A 23248-nucleotide genomic window follows, 5' to 3' on the forward strand; every position below is an offset into this window, starting at 1 on the left:
GAAAATTTGAGACTGTCTACATGTATTCTACCTGAAGATTCTTTTTTTTTTTTAAGATTTTATTTATTTATTTGACCAAAAGAGACAGAGTGAGAAAGGGAACACAAGCAGGGAGCCTAGGAGAGGGAAAGCGGGCTTCCTGCTGAGCAGGGAGCCCCATGCAGGGCTCGATCCCAGGACGCTGGGATCATGACCTGAGCTGAAGGCAGATGCTTAACGACTGAGCCACCCAGGCATCCCTCTACCTGAAGATTCTTTAAAATACAATGTTTTTTTTTCTTTTTAAGAAAATGTAACTAAGATGGTCTTACTGGACATAAAATGACCATGAAGACAGAGTCCTGTAAGATGCTGACCTTAAGAAATAAAACATTTCTTAAATTATTCATTATTTTATGCTGAGCCCATTGCTTTAAATGTTCATTTTTTAAAAAAGATTTTATTCATTTATTTGTCAGAGAGAGAGAGAGCACGCACAAACTGGAAGAGTGGCAGGCAGAGGCAGAGAGATAAGCAGGCTCCCCGTGGAGCAAGGAGCCCGATGCGGGACTCAATCCCAGGACCCTGGGATCCTGGCCAGAGCTGAAGGCAGCGGCTTAACTGACTGAGCCACCCAGATGTCCCTAAATGTCCATTTTTTTAAATATCAAGAAAAATCTGTTCACATTAATAATTTCTGACCATATAATGAAAGTAATAACACCAGCTAATACCCAAAGTGTTGTTCGAAGAACTTTACATTTACCCTGGTTACTCTCTGACAATCCCACAAAGAAGGCAATGCTGCCATCCTAATTTTGCAGATAAGGCAACTGAGGCTCAGACTCAGTGATGGAGTTTATCAACTAGCATGTGGGGAATTCAGGATTAGAAGTTGGACACCCCAGCTCGAGAGCATTAACTGATATTCACGGTGATCACCTCAGCAAACCCCAAGGAGGCGGCATTTGGTCCAGGGGTGAGGTGGGCAGTGTTGAAGATAGTAACTGGAAAATGTAAGGAAGAAATTCTCACTGAGGAAAATCAAACAAAAAATGGACTTTGAGGGTAAAGTAATTATGGTAAGAATAATGACTTTCAGTTAGAGACCGTGTTTTGACTTAAGTCTATCATGTGCTATCCATGACTGGTTTTAGATTCTGCTCTTAAATCTGGGTTTGACAAGGGGAGAGGGAAGAAGGAAGAAGAAGGGGCACTGGGAGAATGATGAAGCAGTCGTTGCATGGTTTCCCGTCATTCAAAGACATTTTCCAGACCTGGGCCTGAAGCTTTGTTTTAATAGACCTAAGATGCATCTAAGTACATGTTTCTACCTTTATGTGCCATATAGGTGTTGGAGAGGATTGCAAATTCTCGCATACCGTACATCTCTAATGTAATGATTACAGCATCTGAGGTGAGTTGTAATCATTTATTAAGAGCTTATTTTAAATCATCCCTTTTTAAAAATGCACAGAGAGATTTTTCAAAGGGAGAAACTACCCTGGTATATTAGCTGGGTAGAATTTGAAACTGAGCCCAATTGACTTCTTGCTGCTTAGGTCTTATCTCTGAGAGTCAGGGATGAAAGACAGAAAGACCAATCTCCTCCCTGTTTGTTTATTTCTTGGCCTTCTTGTCTTGTCTGATGCTTTGCCCCCAGAGCTCTGCAACTGTATTTATTTCCCATCTGCTTCCTGCTCTCTAGACAGTCCAAGACAGGCTGTTCACCACCAACCAGCAATCGCAGACAGAGGGAAATAAACATTATAGTGTGTGTAAAACCCATGGTAGCCGGCAAGGACCACAAGCGGAAATAAAGACCCTGGCCTCACAGATTCAGTTTGGGAGGGGGTTAACAAACAATGTTCTTTGGAGTTAGGCAGGGCTGGCTTTTCAGGAGTTTTTTGTTTTTGTTTTTTTCTTTTTTCAAATCAGTTCTATTGTTCTGTTCCTTCGTCAGACATTGGTTAACATCTTTGGCAGTAGACGGTAGCATGTAAACCATTTAAGGTTTTTTTTTCTTTTTTTTTTTTTTTGGTCATTTCAACCAGTGCTTCCAGATTTCTGGATATCACACCCTCGTGAAAAAAGTCAAAGCTAGTGATGTGTGTATGGAGCGGAAGGCGGGGGTGCAGAGCTCTTTAGGATTGCTAGTTTTTGTTTTACCAGGAACATATGTTGAAAATCTCATCATTGTTTCATATATGAAAGGAGTTTTTTTTTTCAAAAGATTTTATTTATCTGAGAGAGATAGACAGTGTGCACAAGCAGGGGGAGCAGCAGAGGGAGAAGGAGCAGACTCCCTGCTGAGCAGGGAGCCCGCCCAATATGGGACTCAATCCCAGGACCCTGGGATTATGATCGGAGCTGAAGGCAGACACTTAGCCAACTGAGCTATCCAAGGAACTGCTGAAAGGGCAGTTTAATCCCAAAGAGCAGGGAAAAGGCCCATCCTTCCTGAGAGACACAGTCAACAACTCTAAACTCATACATGTATTTAGAAAAATGGATTTAAAATTTTGGAATGTAGAATGATGAAAGAACATTTTAGCTAATCACATAACCTTTTAGATACCTGTTTTCTTGTTATAAGTTTGTCTACTTGAAAATCTGTTCTACAATGTGAAATGGAGCCCCAATATCAGTGTCTAGTAGCTACATTTAAAAACCATATTCAGTGCCCAAATCCTGTTTCTCAAAACAATGTCAGTGTAAATGGGAACCTCATTCCTGGTGCAATTTCATTGAACTTGGACTGTTCTGGGTGGGGCGGTACTTGTGGGTGTCTGAGGTCATGACAATTTATTACTATATTCCCTGTAATTAATTACTATATTCATAGTAATTAATTAAATTAATTTATTTAATTACCATATTTAATACTAATACTTACTAATACTTAATATATTTAATACTATAATTAATTACTATATTCCCTGTAAGATTAACACTCACCCATTTTTAAGATGGGGGGACGGGACAGGGGTGGTCATGAGTCGAGGAAGGGCAGAGAAGGAAGATTTGTGGCAGAAGTCAGTCTTGCTTTGATTGATTTGAACAATTAAATGGTGCCCCCAACCTTGAATATCCTACTCAACAAAACTAAATCCTTTAGGTGGCTGGATCAGTTACTCTCCCATGAAGACAATCAGAGAGACGTCTGTTGTGATTTGAATGTGCTCTCAGAGGGCTGAGCCAGCCTATTCCTTCTGGTAAATACAATTTTCTTTGTATTGTTTCACTTTAAGTGATTTTAAGAGCTCCTGTGGTATAAGAGGTTGTCGCTCAGAAAGGACGTTCTGTTGGCCCCCTTCCTTGACAGGGTCCAAATCTTGCATGAGCCCCAAAAATCAAGAAAAAAGAGCCACCTGACCAGTTGCTTCTCCTGCCCTCCTTGGGTCTGGGTGGGGTGGGGTGGGCTGGGGGGTGGGGGGAGCAGTCAGTTGCAGACCAAGGGTCTGCCCAGGGCAAAGTATGTACAGGGATGCAGGGACCTTCAGGGTGATGTAGTGAAACCTAGATTCTAAGGCAGCAGACAAGACTCTCTGGGAGAAATTTATCTGACATGGAGGTTGCATTTTGATCTGTTTCAGTCCTGGACCAGCATTCGGGAATCACAGATTTAGATGTTGTCATGGGCTGAGTTGTCCTCCCCTCACCCCAGTTTTTTGTGTTGAAATCTTTACCTCCATTAGCTAGCTCAGAATGGGAACTTGTTTAGAAATTGAGTCATTGCAGATGCATTTTGTTAAGATGAAGTCATGTCCTTGACTTGGTTTCTGGGCAACCTGTGGCCATCTTCTTCATTCTCCATTACCTCTAGGTGCTTTGCTGGTATGGCTATAAAATGCCTTTAGATCGGAGATGCTTAGGGAATTGGCATAAGAGATGACCACAGCTCCTTGTACTTTCCCATTAGAATTCCCCTAACCCCCAAAGCTGTGCCAAAAGTCACTTCAATTGGATGAAGGCTGACCCAGGCCAAACGCAGAATGCTGGAAATGGGCTTTGAGATCTCTCAGTAGCAGATCCTGGGAGAATATTCTGAGCATGGCATGATTAATTGGAGTCAAGTTCTCACGAGTCTAACAGCAGAGACTTAAATGAATGGGAAGAAAAAAGCATGCCCAGAGTTGTACTTTTCTCCTAGGAAAGGGTTTCTTATGGATGCCTTACTTGGACTTAACCCAGATGCAGAGCTCATAAACATCAAAGAGTGGGGCAAACATTTGTTGATTTCCTGAACATGCCTGGAAGAGGTATCCCTGTTACCCTTGTCCTCTAGAAGGTCACTTTGGGCAGAGAGGCGGAGGTTTTATAACTGCAGTGTGGGATGCTGTCAGAGCCAAGTTTCCTAAGCTTTCATTCTTCATTCTTTAAGCTTTTGGCTGTTTTTCTCCATGCCTCCAGTGGAAGGCACAGCAAGTACAGAGATGGAACAGTGAAAGAGAGGTTAAGATAGTACACTGACAGACTGGGATGCAGGCTTCTGAAATGTCCAGAGGGTTACTGACGACATCCCTCTGTCTCTCTCTGAGGCTAGCATCTTCAATTATTAAGGATAGAAGCTTCATCAACATTTGGACTCCTTGGAGACAACTAGCAATTACCTCAAATTCTGTTCCCACTGCCCACCCCTCCCCAACTTCAAAGGAAACTCATTACCAGTCTCTGAATTCTTGAAATTACTTTCCCATCATCTCAAACGATGTATGTAAATAGTTCATAATGAGGGTCTAACCTCACCCTTTAGATTGCTCAAGAAGCTCACAAAGATGGACTGTGATAAAATTATTCCAAGGCAAGGTGATTATCTCTGGATTATTCTTCCCAGGAAGATTTCATTGCTGGTTTGCTAAAATTTTAGAAGATATTTTACATACATACATTCACAGAAATCATTTATACAAACTTTTCCTGACCTTTATTTGCAAATTAACACCCAAATTAGACCTCTTCTCACAATGAACAACTTTAGGTTTTGCAGATGAACAATTAAGAAATATTAAACATATTAAACAGGAATGAATTTGATGAGCATGTCTCTGAGGTTCCCTGTAAAATCTAGTTGCCTTTGTTTTCTAGAAGATTGTATTTTATAGGAGAGAGATCAGGATGTGCCCGAGACTTCAAAACTGTACGAAAAGGAGGCAGACAGCCTAGTTCATTAATTTGAGCAGTGTTCCTGTTTAGATTCACCTTAGCATCAACAAAAGAAGAAAAAGAAGTCAACAGAGAAAAAGCATGTTGAAACAGATGCCAAACTGTCAGGTATCGAAAATGAGATGGTTAAAGTTGATGGTAAGATTTTTCTGGAGACCATCTTCATATTGAAGAAAACACAAGTGTATCAGATTGTCCCTGTCCTCTTGAGGACCTTATTCTTCTCCATCTCTTGGGTCACTTTCTCACAGTTGCCTGTGTTCTCAGACAGGCTCTCCCCTGTTGCAGTGGGGGGATCGGTGGGCAGTACTCATTGTATCCTTCGAGATTACAAGTGTAGGGGAAGAGGTTGGAGTGCAGGGAGTGGGAGAGAGAGCAAAAGTCTGCCTTTGAGAATTTTAAGCTCTATAGGGACAGTGGCTCCTGAGTGACAGTTACAGTCTAGGAGGACAGGGAGCACTATGAGCTGCAGACGCTACAGTGACAGCACGGAGAAGAAGAGATGGAGATACAGGAGGGACAGAGAGAATGGGTAAATGGGCAAAGAGATAGATCAGTGCAGAGATGGAATCTGTAGCTCGTCTGTTTGTAGATCCCATCCTCAGGATTCTTGGATCTTGACCAGATTTCTTTTTGCTCAAAGTGAAGCACTCATGTTCTAGTTCTTGTTCCAATTTTGTATTAAAGTTGGAAAGTCATTTGGGGAAACAGAGCTGAAGAGAGATTATATGTCGTACAACTGTGGAAGAACTGGGAATATAAAAAAGTTTAAAAAGTTGCAAGGCTACCTATAATAGCTTTGTGCATTTCTGGATAGGTCTTAGAACCTGTCGAGGAACAGGCAACATAATCAAAATGGAAATGTTTCCTCATGAGCACATTGATTTTTAACCTTGGACTCACGGTGCTAAAGGCTAACTCACTGGATACAAATAAAGAAGGTGGAAGTGTTTTAAGGAAGTCAAGAGACATAAAAAAGGGAAGGAAAGAGTTCAGGCAAAGAAGTCAAAAGGTAGGTGGAAGGTTCTCATTGTTTCTTCCTTTCCTCTGCCAGTTAGCATGGAGGCAGCTTGCTGCAGGTTTTGGGCAGCCGGGCAAAAAGAAGGATGATCATAAACAGAGAAATGAGGGCCCAACAGATGGAAATGAACTAGGAAGTACAAGGAAGGAAAAATCTGATTTGGCACAGAAAGCATTTGTGGAATAGTTGATTTGTTTCTCAACACTGAAGTTAACACATTTAATTGAGGTAGTCCTACTGGTTCCTGCCAGGCAGGGGGTCCCCACTTTCTAACAGCGGCCATCACAGACCACTGCATAGACCCTGAAGAGAACACAACCAGAAGGTCCCAAGTTATAAAGATGTAAACAAGAAGAGTAAGGTGAGCTTGCATTGAGCATAAACTGTACCCTCATCATGAATGTTACTGTTCTTCTTGGAAAACTAAGCTGGGCAAGAGGAGGCTGCCTGTTTTGAGTGCTTTGCTTTGTACACACACATATATGCACAGCCCCATTAGCATTTAGAAGGTTCTTTTTTTTTTTTTTTTTTAAGATTTTATTTATTTATTTGACAGAGAAAGAGATCACAAGTAGACAGAAAGGCAGGCAAAGAGAGAGAGGGGGAAGCAGGCTCCCTGCCCGGCAGAGAGCTCGATGCAGGCTCGATCCCAGGACCCTGAGCGCATGACCTGAGTCAAAGGCAGAGGCTTAACCCACTGAGCCACCCAGGCGCCCCAAGAAAGTTCCATTTTGTTTGGACCCTTTGGGTTTCCTGACCTGTCACAGAAACCTCTTGCAGTCTGTATTCAGACACAGTATCACCTCCCTAACTGGTCCTGATGGTTGGAAGGAGCTGTTCAGATCCCCACAAGAGTCTAAATAGAAGAGGAAATAGGATTCCAGTCCTTTAAAGCCTACATAGAAACTTAGCTCAACTGATGGGTCTGAAGTGTTGTCAATAGAAGGTTTATAGGGCCTTGGAATCATAGTTTTGTCAAAAAACATTAGTAGGAGTTTATATGTAGGAAATTAAAAGAAAAAAATCTAGTACATGGTCAGATTCTATATATACAAGATTTATTTGTAAATAAGCATGCTAGTTGAATGGAAGAATTATGCAAATGGTTCTATATAGTCTGTTCCTATATGAAATTTAAAAATCCATCTCCTACCCTGATCTTAAAAATATTTCTAGGGACACCTGGGTGGCTCAGTTGGTTAAGCAGCTGCCTTCGGCTCAGGTCATGATCCCAGCGTCCTGGGATTGAGTCCCACATCGGGCTCCTTGCTCAGCGGGGAGCCTGCTTCTCCCTCTGCCTCTGCCTGCCATTCTGTCTGCCTGTGCTCGCTCTCTCCCCTTCTCTCTCTCTAATAAATAAATAAAATCTTTAAAAAAAAAATTCTATTATTTTTCTTTTTCTTTCTATTTTTTTTTTTTTAAAGATTTTATTTATTTATTTGACAGAGAGAAATCACAAGTAGACAGAGAGGCAGGCAGAGAGAGAGGAAGGAAAGCAGGCTCCCTGTTGAGCAGAGAGCCCGATGCAGGACTCAGTTCCTCATATTCTCCCCAAACAAATACACAGTCCCTTGTCATTTATTGGTTATAAAACAGAGGATCATGAAAATGGCAAATGTGGAGAAGTTGTAAATGTTCAGAAGCACAGTTACTTGAATCTGAACCCCAAATACTTTATTGTTTCAAACAGTCCTCATGAGTACTCTAATAATGTTCCATTTTCTCCCTCAGGTCGTTCTGGGGGTCTCACTCCCAGGGCTGTATCTCTTCTGCCTTGTTCTCCCAGGTCCTGGGGTCTCTCATGCTGACCTTGGCAGGCATAGCCATGTTCAAAGGGTGCAATCATCTACGGTAGAAGGGGAGAGGGCTCCCCTCCTTGGGTTGTACTGTGCTGAATGTGAGGTGTAGGCTCTACTGAGTGAAAGTATTTATTGATACAGCTGTTCTAAGGTTCGGTCCTATTGTTCTCTTTCCCCAGGAGCTATCTAAACATGTGGCCTGTGGGGTGGGGCCAGGCATAGATAAAGGCCAAGCTGCCAGAAATTGGACTCCTCCCATATTCTCTTGGAACCCTAAGACTCTGTTACTTTCTTGGGCCCTAATCCTGGCTCCTTCCTTGCAGAATGAGCTGCTTCCTGGAATTCATCGGTCCTCCTCTAGAGTGGAATTTTGCTTGCTACTCCACCAGGTTGCAGTGGGCCCAGACTCTCTACCCTCCAGCACTGTTCCCAGGAGGCTGCTCAGCCCTGAGGCAATAGACATTCATTCACTAGGCTACAGCCACCAGCCCAGATCCAGAGAGCTCTGAACCCCAATAGTGGATGGCAGTGGATCTCAGGCTAGAGCTCAGATGCCTCCGTATGGCCATGGTCTCCCGTTGCCTGTCCTGAAATAGTCACTGGAAGACTTGTCTGTGGGCTCTCTGCTTTCCAGTTTATTTCTGGGCTTTGGGCTCACCACACTCTCCCCTGAAGAGATCAGGTGTGAGTACCCTCTTCATGAAGGTCTGAAGTCTGGGACCCTCTAAAAGGCTGCTGCCTGCCACCTTTAGTCTTTACCCCATCACAGGAATGGGCCCTTTGAAGCATTATCTGACAAACCTCACAAGCATCATCTTCCACTGGTTTCTGTTTATCTTCTCACAAATTCAGAATTTAGGGAGAGCAGAAATGATGAGGTTTTCGTGATTTCAATTTTGACACCAACAGGGTGTGTAGCAAATTATATGTAATTATTATTTCAGCTTCGTGAATATAAAAATACAATCTAGGCTATAAATATCTTAAAGAAATTTAGAAGAATTTTCTGCGCAGAAAAAAAAACAGCTTTGGATGTAATGAATGTGTTAGACACAGATAAGAGCCAAGTTTAAGATAAGTAAAACATTGACTCTGACAGCCGTTAAGTATGCATTTGATTTAGAATCCAGAGCTATCTGTCAGTTGTCTATGAAATTCATTGGTTTAGCTTTCAGTTCCCGTGTTTCTCTTCTATTTGTTACCTCCGTCCCTCCCCCCCACCAGTTTTTCTTCAAAACTCCCCTACTTTGGTTTCACCTTTCCTCAGAGACCAAGTGAGGTGGTCTATACAGTGCTTGATAGCATGGAGTTTCCATAAAGTTGTCTATAAATTTAAAGCAACATTTGCATTGTACCTGAAGTGAGTTGATTTATGAGTCGGTGTTTGGTAAATACTCTGAGATCTTCATATTAGACACAAGATCTAAGTGCACTGTATTTTGCTTTACTTTGTCTTTTGTAAAGCACCTGCTACCATGACAATATCCACTAGGTAAATAACAAATGAAAGGAAATACACTTCCTTCTTTATTTTAATAATGTACTATTCATGCATTTTTCCCTCTCCGGAACAAAGAATCATTGTAGTAGGTTGCTCTGCCAATATTAGGCTGATATCTTATTGCAAGCAAATAAAGAGATAAAATGGCATGCCACAGGAAAAGAGTTTCTTTTCAAAATAAAGGAGAACAAGGCAATAACACAAAATATGAAAAGCCAGGAAATGGCTCAATGGAGTTGTTATAAAAATGAACATAGACCCCTTGATTTTCTATTACTATCCCCATTATAAAGGGATACCAACATGTCCAGAGCAAAGTTCAAATTAGAGTTTCTTTATCAACTCTATTTTAAAAAATAAAAATCCATTGTTCTTCTCTGAATGATCTTGTCTTTAAGAGAGCTGACGGAGGTGTTTCACAGAGCAGAACATTGTCAGCCATTTCTAGTGGGCACTAAGGAAAATATTTGGTAGCTCAAATTATAGAAAATTGCTATTTGTAGAGTCCATACCATATTTGGCTGAATTTAGGATTAAACATCTGTAACTTACTGTTAGGTCATCTAGAGTGTGCAAAACTCTATACTATAAATATTGTCTCTCTCTTTAGTCCCCACGGTATCTCTGAAGAAAGTTGTTTTGGTCCCATTTGTAAAGATTTGCTGATGGCTGAAAGAACCGGTATATAATTCTCGAATGAAAAAATTGAGGTCTTCTGTCTGGCAAAGTTGACTTGTTTTCGCCCAAATTTGCCACCAGTTGACCAAAGATCCAGATGGTGGTTACCCTTCAGAGTGCTTCACATACCCCAACTGGGATCCAAGGAACAGAGAAAGGGCAATTTCACCTCTTACTCCTCTGGCTTTGGCTCACCATCAAGAGGCTGTAATAACACAAGCCTTAGAAGTCTGGCCATAATTCTCCCCACTAGGCTTCCCCAGTAACATTCAAGGAGCGTAGAGTGTCTTTTATTTAAAACAGGAAAAAATAGACATGGCAGGCATTGTGACCTTTTAATGACTAAATGTAACTGAGGAGCCTAGGGTTTCTGAAAGACCAAGAGAATGTAATAGAACTTGAATTTAGAATCTTTCTTATTTTAAGAAACAGAAGTGAAACTAAGAGGGCTTCCTAGCAAAGGCAACAGTTTAGCCTTGAAAGATAAGAAAGAAGACACAGGATTAAATTCAAGAGAAGACATTTTGCCTAAGGGATGGTATGGGTAAAACAGGGAAGTGAGAAAGGATAGTGCTTATATGTTGGCCAATGTTCTCCAGTGGTCCTAGAGGTAAGACAAAGCTAGAAAAGTTCCCCCAAATCCTATTCTCCAAAATTGTTGGCATTGATGTTCTTCCTCCTGGAAGTCTTTCCCTCACTACCACTACTGAACCGAATGCCCTTTTTTCCCTGGCGCTTTCAGAATCCTCTGCCCTTGTCCTGATATAGTTATTTGTGCAAAATATGCATTTACCTGTTCTTATTTGACTTCCTCTGTTTTAAGCTCTGTAGAGAAGGGACCTTGTCTTGACCACTTTGTCTCTTCCTAACGCCCTGGGCAGTGCCTGGTAGGCCCTTAAGAGTTATTTTTGGAACTTCATGAACAATGCAAACTTCTCATAAATAGTGACTTCCAAATGTTTTAAATTTTTTCAAATGCCTTCGACAGGATTTGTTATTGTTCTAGAGGTTAAAGTAACATAATGATAAGTGTGGCAATATTTTATAATTAAACTACTAAAAATAAAGCTTATTCTATCAAAGAAGTACCTTTTAGATCCAGGTCCTCTTTATAACGGAGTTTCAGGAATAAGGGCATTTGCTGGTGTGAGGGACCATCTGAGCAGGACTATAGGAACTGGCAGAGTGCTCACAATCTGCTAGGGAAAGACCGTGCTGGAATGAATCCTGGTCCCGAAGTCGGAAAACCTAGGACCCAGCTCTAGCAATTCCTATGTGTACCTCGGCAAGCTACTCAAAGTCTGATCTCCAATTTCATATCTGCACACTCAGAACCATAACACCAGCTCTGTTTACCTCATGGAGTTGCGAAGATAAGATAATGTAGAAAGGAGATGATAAACTACAAAGAATTATCCTCCTTCTTATCATAGTGGTGTAAGAAAGAAGTCCAAGCGACCTCCTGAATACTAGTATGTCTTTTGTCCAACAGTTAAATAGATCCTCGACCTTAGGACTTTTGATTTGACATTCAATCTGCTGATTGTACCCTGCCGCCTCTTTCTAATCTAACACGGAAAAGAATACGAATCACTAGGAGAGGAATGCAGGGTTGTAAATGTTTGTCCTTGGCAGGATACTTTATACCCTTTGGTATTTAACACCAAATCCAGAGTCAAGGTCAGCCCCCAGGTAGTTCTAGTGTACAGCTTATCCACAGCTGTACGAAAATCCCCAATGACTGATTCTGGCCCCAGTGATGTTGAGTGTTGGCAGGACAGATGAGCGCCGTTCTCCAGCACATTTCTCCCATTCTCTGCTTGTTTCCAGGCTGTCAGGGCTTGGCAATGGCCAACATGTTGAGAGGCCTGGCCAGTTTTCCTTCAGGGCTGTTCAGCCTCAGTTAGAGGGAAGATCGGCGTGTTTACCAGTCTTGTACCTGCACTGGCCGTTCTGACACATTTAAACCTGAGAGCCGTTTGTCACTCCCTGGTGGCCCTTTGTCTTGACTTATGACAGATTTATTGTCTTTGACCTATGAAACCCAGAGGGTAGAGGATGGGTGTTAGATTTCACATGCCAGGTACCATTGACTTTAATTATCTTCTTGAAATCAGTCCAGCACTCAGGGATGAGGTACTGAAGTCTCAAATCACCCCCCTAGTTTGGACACTCTCTGAAACCACAGTGTGTACATATTACTTATTCAGTATTTGTAAAGAAAAAGATATTTTGCTGAGCTGCACTTTTCTGATAGGCTTCATTTAAGATTATTTTTTGGTAGATTTATAATTCTGACAGGGAAATAGCTATAAAATGTAAAAGGTATAACCAGTCAGGGCTGGAACACAGACCATCTAATTTCCTCATGTGCTCTGCTGAGCCTGGGGATATGTGAGTCCTCCTCTCAGTGAGAGGGGACAGTGGGGGGATGGGGAGACTGAGAGAACAATGGTGGGTGTAAGTCAGTCATAGAACAGATAATAGGATTGAGAGTTGAACTTTTTTTTTTTCCAATTTCAAATCTTTTCCCCCCAAATTCTGTCCCATCGATTGGGTCCTGTCTAGTGTCATTTAGTTTGCATAATAGTTCAGTCAATTGTGGGACAAGAGCTTTACAGAAAGCTTAGAGCCATGCACAGAAGCATCCATCCAGCATAGGAACAGGAAAGTACCTGTGGTAAAAGTGGGCACACACCAGGTTTGCTGAGCTTACAGAGCAGAACAGTGATTTTTAACTTCTCTCATCCTCCTTTCAGAGTAGGAGTTAGATTTCATAAGAACTGTGGACCTCCTTTTGGAGGAAAAAAAATATTCATCTGCAGGGTATTCATCAAGTATTAACGGACAGGCTTAAGGACTTCTATTCCCTTGAGAAGCACAGATAAATAGATGTAAATCACCATAGACTAGCAGGTTCTAGCTGTGAGATGTGTCCAGGTGCTGTGGGATCACAGAAGAGGAAGTGCCCCACTTTCTATCCAGAAGGAGGACCCTATTGCCTTACCAATAGTCCAGCATGTGCTTGGAGTTGTATTTGTCAATCGTGATGGGTTATCCTTGGCTTAGCAGAGTTTTTGTGGTTGGTGTGGGAGAGGGCAACAAAACCAACAGGCAGAATGGCAAGAGTTCGGGATTTGGGATTAGAAGCTTAGGAGTTAGTGGTTCCTGGTTTACCACTTTTTAGTTGTATTAAATGGACACAGTACTTAGTCTCTCCATGTTCCAAGTGTCAATCTGTCAAATTACAATAGTGACACATGCTCTCAACCTCATGGCCAGGTAGGGGACCTTGTGGGGAGGAAAAGCAGGGGGTAGGGCATATGCAACAGTAAAGCTCTTCTTTAATTATAATGTCCTGTAAATATAATGTCATCACTGTGCCCACAAATACAGATATTGAAGAAACAGATAAAATTCGGTCAAAAAGGAAACAACCAGTTGTATCCAGGGACTTCCTGTGGTTCATGGGGACAGAGGAGCAATTACGGGCCACCACATAGAACTAAACCTCCAGGTCCCCATGGGACAGAAACCATAATCTCCATTCTGAAGACTGATCCACTGAAGGAACCATGTTCAAAAGTCCTGAATGTATTGGGAAGAAAGCCAAATTTATAAATTCAGAGAAAATGATGAGTAAAAGAGTTATAAGCCAGTGGTTTGATTAGTAGACATCCATGTATTTAATGCGGGGTTTTTAAAAACCAGGAGACTCTAAAAACTTTGTCCGCATGCCCACCCCTCCTCAAGCCATCCATTCTCTTTGATCCCTTCTGCTGATTGGGAAGTGGCCTGTGGCTTAGCTGGCAGCCAGGCATGGCAGAAGGAAGAGGATGTGGGGATCCCATTCTTGGAAACTCAAGCCCTGGGTGTGAGTCTTGGCTCTACCACCACTTAGCTGCTCTGGGACAATGAACGATCTAATCGATGCCTCAGATTCTTTGTCAGGAAACAGGATAATATCCAGTTTGCCTAGGTCACTGGGTTGTTGAAAACTCTAAGCAAAAAAAAAATTTTTATGAACTCTAAAGTGCTGCCAGCCTTTTAAAGTACTATTATCATTGTATTCATAAATGTACAGGTCTATCAGTAAAACGATCACAAGGGAGGAAAAGATACCACATTACATGTTTACAGATTGGCTGCCTCATTTGCCTTAAGCCCTTATCAGAATGCATGGCTGCCTAGTTATGTTTGTGAAGAACGTGTTTAGAAGTTTCCGATCAACACAGATCCAGGAGCTCTGCGGTGGCGGCAGAGAGGAAGGCAATTTTCCACGGGTGATTTTCACATTTAGCAAGAGGGACTCAAGTTTGATTTTAAAGCAGCTATCCAATACATTTTCTCTTCTAGAGGAACCAACACCAAACCCTCCTCCCTCCACACTCTTGCCCATATGCTCCCTCTCAATTCTCCCCGCCCCTCCCCCTACTTGTCCTTTCCATTTCCTCCTCCCTCCCTACCCGCCTGTTCGCTGTATATGCCCAGCCAGCATTGGCAGCTGCCCACGCAGACGAATCCCAGTGGATCTTTGTGGCGCTGTATCCATAGGAACCTGCAAAGAACCAGGCGGTCTCTGCTTCCCAGCCCATGTGTTTGTGGTGTGGCCAGATCCCCTGATGGAGTTTCACTGCAGTTAGGACACTTCAGAATAGACGCTACAGCAATTGCCAGCTTTGATGCAGATACTGGGATGTGAAACTCTGCCTGGCGGGGACCAACACTGACAATTATTAACTCTCTTCCTATTCACCTGCTCCTGGGATCCTGCCTCTTCCTCCCAGCTGAACACACCCAGCTCCCAGCCACATAGGGTATGGTTCAGTTAACTAGAAAGAGAATCCTGGAACTGGGAGCTGCTTCTTTCGTTCAATGCTTCAGTGCTTATCAAACATGTACTATAGACGAGATACTGCACTTAAGGCTGAGAAGAAAAACAAGTAAATGAGATATGGTTCCTATTTTTAAGAAGTTGAGAGTCTAGTGAGAGAGACAAAAAAGCACAGAAATAATTATGTGACAAGTGCTATTTCACGACCAAGCGCTATGGGGACCATAGGGGGAACTCATGAGTTCTTAGATTTGGCAAGGCCTAAGAGAGAAGGGGAGTTGACTTGCACTGTGAGCAAGGACTCCTATCCCTCCCACTACATGGAAGAGACAAGGATGGCATTGTAGGTGCAGGAACCAGCAAGAAGGCAGGCCCAGGGAAGCATGAGGATGTTCCAGGACTGGTGATGGTTTAATATGGCTAGAGGAAAAAGTGGGGGTAGGTTGGGGCAAATGAGGGGACAGGTTGCATGGGCCAGCTTGTAAAGGGGCTTGAGAACATGGCCAAGGAGACTGCATGCAAAAAGGAGCCAAGGAAGATATTTTAAAAATATTATTTATTTTGAAAAACTCTAAGCCTATACCAAGTCTATGGCAGGTGTTTATGCTGGTGAGTGAAGGCATTAAAATAGGTCTTTTGGGGCAGTGAGAAATGGCTTGGTGGGTGAGGATGGGGAAGCTGTGGGAGGCAGGGAGGCAGGTTCAACAGGGTTGCAAAGCTATAGGCAGGAAGTGAAGAGAATTCCAGAGGACCGGGCAGGGCGACAGGAGAGCAGGTCAACTGGATGTTAGATTTGGTAGGGTCCCTGGGACCGGTTGAGTAGAATGATTTGGGGAGGCAGGGAGGATGTTCACTCAGTGCACAGGACTGGGAGACAGTGATGTGGACAACCAACATGGGGGTCCTAAGGGGAAGCTCCCGGGGTGAGGGAAGAGCCTAAGATTCCCCCTTTTCACTTAAATTCTAGCTGAGAACCGGTATCTTAAGTTCAAACATTTGGAGTTGAGAAGGGCCAGGACCAGATTTTTTTTGAAAAATTTTTGAAAGCAGCTATGTAGCCCTCGCTTAGTTTTCTCATCATCAGAATAAACCGTCTCCACGCCTTTAATCTTCCCTCAAGGGTCTGACATAACTTGGGTTGATCTGTCCTTTCTGCTGTTTTCCCACATCCCACTTAGAATGCAAAGCCCCAGGCTACAGACAACACATGACTCTTTCTCAAGTTATACATATAATTATATATTTATGTGTGTGGCACACACTTTATTAAAGTGTGTGCAATTCCCACATTTAACACTTTATAGTTATTAAATGCCCACTTTTCCTGGAAAAAAAAAAACTTTGATTTTTTTACTTCATTATTTCTCATCTCCCCACTACATATCTACTTCTGACCATCTATTTGCCAGCCCTGTCCACAATTATCAGGGCCTGTCTCAGGAGTTTCAATAGCAAGACTTTTCTTCTCATGACCTTTAGAGCAGAAGTGCTGTTTGGGTAAAGTTCCAGAATCTGATTACATTAAGGGAAGCGATTCCTCTGGCAAAACATAAAACGAAGGAGCAACCACATCCCGTCAGGAGGATGCTGGTGGTCTGGCAAGGTCTTCTAGAAGGTCCCAGCACTGACTTTGTACTTGAAGGACTGTGCTAGTATCTTGGAGAGGTTCTCTGTCAACACAGAGAGAATATGGCTGTCTCCTCACAAGACTTTGGCATTAGGAAGCACTGACTGAACAAGTACCTCACTTAACCATTTGAGGCCTTCAGAATAGCTAGTCTGACAGGCAAATGGAAGAGACGTGTGAGTTTTAGGAAGTGCTTGAGTTGTATTCAGAGGTACCCACAGAGATGCTCATTGTTCCAGAGAATCCTTAAATGGTCCTGCAAGTTACTTCTTGGAAGACCCTCTTTCTGCCAGCCTTACTCCTTCAAGGAGGGTTCTTTCACTGCCTCAGAGCCCCTGAGAGCCAGGGTCTGTGAAGGCGCCTGTGACTTGTCACAATGCTATTCATCTACCATATCCCGCTGCTTCCCAAGGTGCTACCCGCTCAGCAAGGCCAGGTTTCCTGGCTACCTCTACCTGGCATTCTGCTAGCTGCCTGGAAGTTTTCTCTGCTTGCTAGGACCCTCCAATGCCCCTACTTTCTTTACTCCCCCAACCTTTCCTCTAGCCAAATTTTGTCCTTCTTAAGGTGAGTTCCTCATAAAAGTCACACTACTCAGGCAATTTTTAAAATTCTCTCAAGGGCAAGAAATAATTAGTATTGTTCTAGATGCATAGGAGAGAAGTTAATGCATTAGATACAGTGCATTTCTTAGGGCACTGAGACTTAACTCTGCTGTTGCACTCTAGTTGAGAGAGACTTTGGGCCTTGTGGAATGTTTTTCCAGCTTGGTTGTGGAGAAGCTCTAGTTCTCTCAATCATTCCCTTCCACCTCACCGATGACATTACAATCGGCAATGTTGGGGGCAATCAACATTGCTGATTTTGTTGGGAATCTTCTGATGTACGAAGAGCTTAGATTTTTAGAAACTTTAGCCAGAAAAAGATTCTCCCTGAGTTCTTCCATTCAAACCCAGTCCTGGTGCAATATGTTCAGAACAAGGAGTTGCTCAAACCAGGGAAAGTCAAGAGGAGGAAAATACCGAAGGAGAAGATAGAATTGTCATTCTGTGACTTTTTGAGCATATTTCAGGTTCTGGCAAATAGACAAGGAGTAGGTTCGTCATGTGCTTTAGAGGATGCATGTATTAAAGAAGGTAATGCTAGCTGCTGAAGCAGACAAGGCCCAAACCCTAGGGACGAAACAGAATACAAATTTACTGCTTGTCCCTATCACAGGCCAGTGAGGATATAGGTAAGTCTTTGTCCCAGTCACATGTATCGAAGTCCGGGACCTAGGCTCCTTCCTCATGGACCCAGCCCCCCATGGCTCTAGAGCCCTTTCCATTTTGCTGGAATATAGGGAAGAAGGATCACACATATGGGAGGTTTTCATGGACCAGGCCTGGAAAAGACACAAAACGCCTGGCTCGCATTCCATTGGCCAGAACTCTGTTCTCCGGCTGCAGCTAGCTGCAGGGAGAGGCTGGAAAAAGTCGACTTGCTGTATGTCTGGGAAGAGGAAGGGAACATGGGTGTCCAAACTGAAGTTTGGATGTTTGGGGCCTGGGGTTGTGGCTCACAATGATATAAAGTACTTGTGTGAATTAGCATGCTAATGCTGGGCCAACTTATGAAGTACTAAGTTCATTGTCACTGGAATGTTGGTTGGAGAACAAATTCTTGCCATTTTGACTCTGGAGCTCTATAATTACAGTTCCCTAACAGCATAGCAATTCCTCCCACACTCCTGTTCCTACTTTCCCATGTGGTGTGAAGTGCTTAGTTTCTATTGCTGAAAAAAAAGTGTGGGTCTGTAGAAGATACTCTTTTACAGAATATTTTGTGTCATCATTGTTTTTTTTTTTCTTTTCTAGGGTAGCAAGATGGATGTCGAGGGGACCTTGGTAGTCAGAGGATCTGAGGACCTCTCTGTGGGGTGCTTTGTGTGTGGAGAAGGTAGGACTGGCCATTGCTGGAAGTATGCAACTGGGGGTAAGAATTATCATAGTTCTTTTGTACTAATAGAGTAATTCTGCTCATCTTTCCTCTTCCTTTAAGCATAACATTCTGGAATCTTAGGATTTTGGCACTGGAAAAGACATTAAAGCCCACGAGTCTGGTCCTGCTGTGCTGTACGTGAAGAGGAACAGTGAGCCAAGCTCTTTGTCCATAGGGTTGTATGGCCCGTACTGACAAAGTGCAGTTAGAACTTGGGCCTCCTGAATCCTACACCTGGGCCCCAAGCTGCTCCTCCCACCAATAATATATCAGACTTTCCATGTCCGTGTTTCTATATCAGGATTATCCAAATAGTCTTGGCCAGTTCCACTGATGTTCTGACCTGATAGAGCCATGCAGAGAGAAGGAACTGTGGGAGGCAAGAGACATGGGATCCAGTCCTTTCCGGCTCTCATCTCCTTGTGGCCTTGGCCATGTGGGTGGGTCTTAGGTTTCTCATATATACCCTGAAGAATTTGGATTAGATCAGTCTTCAAATTCTAGTCCACATAGGAAGGCCCAGTATCTTCACTTTTGTTAGGGATCACTGTGGCTTAAAATGATTTGAAAAGTATTCTTTCCACTGGAGGAAATAGTCTCAGGTTCTTCCTGTCTTTAAAATGTTTTATCTCTTTGAAATGTACTTTATGAATTTCATTTTTAAGTCACTTTCTCTATGGGCTAGTTGATGAAATAAGAAACAAAGCTATGACAAGTTAGATAACATACCAAAGTTTGCCACTGCTCCAAATTCGTACATTGAAGTACTAACCCCTAGTACCTCAGAATGTGTCTGTATTTACAATAGGGTCTTTAAAGAGGAAATGAAATTAATAAGAGGTCATCAGTGTGGGAACTGATCCAAGAAGATTCGTGTCCTTATAAGAAGTAGGGATTTGCATGTAGACACATCTAGACGAGAGAACATGTGAAGACAAAGGAAGAAGGCAGCCATCCCTAAGCCTAAGAGAGAGGCCCTGGAAGAAACCAGTCCTGCTGACACCTTCATCTTGGATTCCTAGCCTTCGGGACTTTGAGAACACAAATGTGTGTGGTTGAAGCCCCCAGGCCTGTGGTACTTGGTTATGGCAGCCTTAGACTAGTATAGAATGTGTGTGCTTCTGTGTGGGCAGGGGTGGTATGTGTGTGTATGTGTGCACATGCACATGTAAGTAGAAACAAGAGAGAGTGGTAGAGCCTGTTAAAGTTTTGAGTGAGTATGTCCTGGCTGAAAGGAAAAGGCACTCTTCAGCTCCTGCTGATTGTTCCCGGATCCGTGTGGGGATATTAGCTCTTTGTTACCAGATGTTCTAAGTTTTTAAGAGAAGCTAGACTTTTAAAATGTGAAATTTCCCAGTTTTCAAGATATTATGTGGGCAAACAAAACATGTCTGTGGGATGAATTTGACCTTAGACCACCAGTTTTGACCAGTGACCATCATGTCTGAGGAAAACAACTGAGGAGTGACCTCATAAGGCAGGGTGGGACTACAGAGCACACGCGAAGAGACAGAATCCTGGTGAGGCTCCAGGACACCTGGCTGACTTTCGTAGCCAGACTCTCTTGCTGTTAGACCTGGAGCCAGATCTTAGTTCCCAGTCTTGTCAGATGAGGAGACTGAGCTCCTCTCTGCCAGCAAAGGAGATTGGAAATTTCAAGTCTGAGTGCCATACTCTGTAAACACCAGAGAATTATGGCCAAGATAATTACTTTCTGCTTGGCTATTTCCAAGAATAAGTGCCTGATCTTCTAAAGCCATGGAGAAAGAGACTGAATGTAATTAAGGATTTAAATGCACAGAAATAGATAAAATAGCCCCATGTCTTAGAAAAAGCTGCTCAAACTAGAAGAAAAAGGAGAAGAAAGCAGAGGAGTTGCTCCAAATGAAAGTCATTAAAAATATTGGCAAAGGAGGGTGAGAACCTCACCATTTCGTCATCAAAATTATCCTGGTCTCTTTTGCTTTGCTTTGGAATGGTCACTGCAAGGTTTTCTTGGCTTCTTTTTAGTCAGCATTTTAAGGACAAAGTATGTAGACATGGACTAATAAAAGAGTTATTGAGCTCTTACCATGTGCCAGGGACTTTACACATATAGGCATTTCTGCTGTAACACAAAGTAACACTTCCCAGAAAAGTTTGTCTTCTGCAAAACTCAGTATAAAAATAGGATTTATGGGGAAAATCGGACTAAAGCAGACCCTTCAAATCTCTTGCAACTCTGATAAACCAAAATAATCACTGAGGAGGTCACTTGGACCACCTTGGCAGCGGCTGAGGGGCTAGAAGCTGCCACAGGGATATTACAATTCCTAAGAACAGTAGAGATGGGAAACTGGTAAGTCTTGAACAGGCCTGATCGGCATGGGATGAGATAGGGAAATGTAAATGAGCTCTGAGTCCTTTGGGCTATTCAGATGGGCCCAGGCTGTAGGACAACCTCACCAGAACTAAGAGCCCCTGAGGCTGGGGTGTGCCTACAGGAGAACGGAGAGCCTGTTTCAAAATGAGCACCTGAATGGAGGTGCTCATTTTAAAATTTCCCTGGATGTAGCAGAATCATTGCTGCTAATAAGGTGTGTGTATGGGAGGGGGGGGGGGCTCAGCCCTTTTCAGTTCCCACTGAAGGTTATGGCTCTTCTCCTGCTCTTTCAGCTCCTCCTCCTTAGGAAAGCCCACCTGTGATATGGTGACAACCCACATGCAGTTTTCACATTGCAATGGGAAATCTTAATGCGCAATTATGGGCAGTTTTCACATTAGAGGGACACCCTTCCTCAATGACCTATCACTGATTGGGGGGGGATTCATGCTACAGAAACACGTGGGGGAGGAATAGGATGGATCACCTCAGTTACTTCTCCCAACTCTAGGAGGGGCGGCGGCAGGGGTTTGCACATTCCCATGCATCAGAATTACCTGCAGGGCTTGTTGAAACAGATGGCTGGGTTTTATCCCCAGGGTTCTCCTGATCCAGTATATCTCGGGTGGAACCTGAGAACTTGCATTTCTAAGAAGATCCCAGGTCATACTGATGTTGCTGGCCTGGGAGCTACATCTGAGATCCACTAAATTAGTCGAAATGGTTAATTGGCAAGCTTTTGTGACTACCCAAGATTTCTGCAAGAGTGAACCAAAGTTGGGGGACGGCTAAATCTTGGGGCTAGTGAGACTAGTATGCTAGAGAAATTGACCTTCGATGACCTATGAACACTTAAGGATGTGCTGGGGTTGATTTTTGTACTTAGCAGGCAGGCTGGGAACTCAGTCAGTGGGGAGGGATTTGTAGCTGGTAGCTGCTCTGCATTGGTGGGGAGACCTGAGTCTATACCTCCACCTGAGGACATGTTGTGTGGTCTCCTCTTTTGTTAAGACACCTCCCAAAATTTTGGTGTCACTTGCTATTTAAGAACTTCTGTGTGTCTGTTACAGCCCCACCACCCCGTGTACAACCTTTCTGCTAAGGCTGCCAACAGGAAACAGCCTAGGATTCAAACCCAGACACTCTCATTCCAGCATCCATGTCCATTTCCATCAGGCTGCATTGCTCCCTAGAATGTTTCCTGATGGGAGCCAAGATGTGTGGGGGTGTCTACCTGGGACTTGCTTATGTTCCTATTTGCTGTGGCTGGTTTCAGGGATATCCAAGACAAGGTCTTGAAGTTGTGGCTGAACAGAAAGCCCAAGTGGGAGAGCCACTCTGAAGGACTATCCAATCCCTTAATAATGGACTTCGCTTCCTTTGTTTTTGGGGCTTTACAATTTGCAGGGCAAAGGTGTTGTGGTATGATCATAGAAATGAGAACTTCATCTATTCTCATTATGAAAAACTCCCAACTGCAGGAAGTTACAGTTGATTACTATATTAGGGTTGTGAGGTTTTCCTGAATTAAGAATGGGGAAAATGTGTTGATCATTATTAAATGCCTCTAAATATTTCAGGAGATGTTCCCCTATCCAGAGAACATGACATGACAGAAGGAGCTTTGGAGTGAGGCAAAGCGGAATTCAATCCACGCTCTGTTATTTACTGATTGTGTGACATTGGGGGAAGTTATGAGTCTACTCAAAGCCTCTGTTCCCTCTTCTATTAAACCTTCAGTAGGTTATCATGAGGACAAAATTGCTACCAGTAATGCAGATACACTACTGATATCCAGAAGGCATAGACTAGCTCCCTCTTTGGATTCCCTGTGGTATCACAGCAGATCCAAACACCTATCAAATTGTTGCATTCAACCTTGCTCCTGCCTTTTTTTTTTTTTTTAAGATTTTATTTATTTATCTGACAGAGATATCACAAGTAGGCAGAGAGGCAGGCAGAGAGAGAGAGGAGGAAGCAGGCTCCCTGCTGAGCAGAGAGCCCGATGCAGGGCTTGCTCCCAGGACCCTGAGATCATGACCCGAGTGGAAGGCAGAGACTTTAACCCACTGAGCCACCCAGGCGCCCCCTAACACCTGCTCTTTAAGGGCCAGGCAGCAATGCCATCTCAAGAAGACAGAAGTGGATACCTGCTAGAAATGGTCTTGGCTGAGATGTCTGGTTCAAAGCAGCATGAAGCTAGAAGTTTTCCCTAAGTTTGTGCTAAGATATAAACAAAGACATGGAAAAAAAGATAAACAAACAACAATACTGAAAAGATAACATTGGAACCACCAAATT

General features: G+C 43.1%; 1 protein-coding gene and 1 long non-coding RNA gene across 3 annotated transcripts in view; one reads left to right on the plus strand and one right to left on the minus strand.

Annotated features, from left to right (window-relative positions):
* The window catches only part of LOC309860929 (uncharacterized protein), a gene marked incomplete at its 3' end in the record, with an annotated part of 207947 nt that overhangs the window by 159051 nt on the left and 25648 nt on the right, over positions 1–23248 (minus strand). The window lies entirely within an intron of this gene.
* LOC309861757 overlaps positions 1–23248 on the plus strand; it is a 29552-nt gene that overhangs the window by 3393 nt on the left and 2911 nt on the right. Inside the window, exons 3-6 of one of the 2 annotated variants that reach the window (XR_014310178.1) lie at positions 1331–1396; positions 3098–3194; positions 5963–6157; positions 18462–18579. This is a non-coding gene — a long non-coding RNA (uncharacterized lncRNA). The remainder of the gene's footprint in view (positions 1–1330; positions 1397–3097; positions 3195–5962; positions 6158–18461; positions 18580–23248) is intronic. The other variant, XR_014310179.1, reaches the window with a different exon arrangement.

The sequence above is a fragment of the Mustela nivalis genome, assembly GCF_964662115.1.
Source record: "Mustela nivalis genome assembly, chromosome: 3".
Taxonomy (NCBI): domain Eukaryota; kingdom Metazoa; phylum Chordata; class Mammalia; order Carnivora; family Mustelidae; genus Mustela; species Mustela nivalis.